Source organism: Lactuca virosa, chromosome 6 (genome assembly GCF_052849685.1).
Source record: "Lactuca virosa cultivar CGN04683 chromosome 6, Lactuca_virosa_CGN04683_v6, whole genome shotgun sequence".
Lineage (NCBI taxonomy): Eukaryota > Viridiplantae > Streptophyta > Magnoliopsida > Asterales > Asteraceae > Lactuca > Lactuca virosa.
The window spans coordinates 86,441,984-86,443,788 of record NC_136431.1 but is presented as its reverse complement, the minus strand read 5'-3'; the positions used below and the strand labels follow the sequence as shown (position 1 = coordinate 86,443,788).

The 1,805-nt window shown below is 43.6% G+C and overlaps 1 non-coding gene across 1 annotated transcript; it reads right to left on the bottom strand.

Annotated features, from left to right (window-relative positions):
• Window positions 1–358: 358 nt before the first annotated feature.
• On the bottom strand, window positions 359–465 carry LOC145123184 (small nucleolar RNA R71). The gene has a single exon (XR_013715055.1). It is a non-coding gene; the product is annotated as a small nucleolar RNA R71 (small nucleolar RNA).
• Between the last annotated feature and the right edge of the window lie 1,340 nt (window positions 466–1,805).

Below are 1,805 nucleotides of genomic sequence, written 5' to 3'. Positions count from 1 at the left end.
AAAGAAGAGATGGCCGACATCGCAGACATACCCATCGGGACGTATAGGAGGCGCATACGAGACAGTACCGGGCCAGGACTTGTGCCACCCGTAATATCTCGCCCAACTGGAGGACATCCCAATCTACGGGAAGGATCACGAAGACGCGTACTAACATATCAACGAGGTCAACGGCATAGCCGACTACTTCAACATTCCCAATGTGCCCCGTGAGAATGTTTTACTTCGGATGCTCCCGGTTACGTTCAAGGGAGCCACGAAAGATTGGCTAAAATCACTCCCTCCAGGATCCATCACGACATGACCAAAGATGTGCGAAGAATTCATAGATCAGTTTTGCCCACCATCCAAAGTGGCGAAATTGAAGAAAGCAATTGCCAACTTCGAACAAATGGAAGCAGAACCACTCTATGAGGCGTGGGAGAGATACAAGGGTTTGATAAGAGACTGCCAACAAAATGACCTAAACGTGCAACAAGAGGTCTCCATCTTTTATGATGGAGTAAATGTGACAACTAGTCAGCTCCTTGACTCCCAAGGACCACTCACGAAGAAGGTACCCGTGGTGATAAAAGAATTGATTGAAGAATTATCTAAGCATTCTAGATAATATCATAACTCAAGGAGCGACTCAACTAGGGGGTGGTGAATCCGGTTTCTGATGACATGGCATAAATGATGGCTAAGTTAGAGAGCATGGATCGTAGAATGACAAAGATGGACCAATCCATCCACGTCATCTGAGTGGGTTGTGACAATTGTAGCGGGCGTCACCGTACCAAAGATTGTGACTTGGACGAGAACGGAAACCGAAAAGCTCAAGTGTGTTATTCAAGTGGGGATAGGTATGATGAAGATTGGCGAAAACTGAAAAAGGAATGGCTACCATATGAAGAATACAAGAGGGCGAAGGAGGAAAAGTATAGGCAAAAGACGATAGGTTTGTATCAAAGAGAAGAGTCGGTTCAAGAAAAAAAAGACGGATTTGAAGAGATGCTTACATGTTTCGCATCCGCATCCGAGAAGAGACACAATGAAGCCGACGCGGCGATACGAGAGCAACAAGCATTGATGCAAAATCAATAAGCTTCGATCCTTAATATTGAAAAGCAACTAGGGCAACTTGCAAGGCAAATCAATGAGCGGTCGTCGGGCGGACTTCCAAGCAATACCGAGCAAAACCCGAAAGTAGCTCATGTAAATGCAATAAAAACAAGGTCTAAGAAGAGTTTCACTCCTATGACACCAATCCAAAACGAGGATCCAAAAGTGGTGCAAGAAATAAAGAAAGAAAGCCAAGAATCGCAAACAGACGAACAGACTCGACGAGTTCAGAAAAGGAAATCGATGAGTTTTACAACTGATGAGAAAAAAGATCCTCCATTAAAACCGTACCAGCCTCCCTTGCCATTCCCAGGTCGAGCCATACAAGAAAGACAAAAAGAAGAGTATAAGTGTAACATCCCGTTATTTTCTGTTTGTAAAGTCAACTCTGGTCAACCAAAGTCAAACAAAGGTCAACTAAAATCCTTAAATTATCTATAGTTGAATTTAGATGGAAAATGTTTGAAAAACCAAGAAACTTTGCATACTATTCCTTACCTCGGACTGCAAACGCTTCGGACCGTAAACCCCTCGCAGCCGTAAACGAGGCTTCGGCCGTAAACGTCAAACCGACTTCGGACCGTAAACGAGGTTCATGGCCGTAAACCCTCGGACCGTGAACCCTCGCACACACACACACACACACACACACACACATATATATATATATATATATATATATATATATATATATATATATA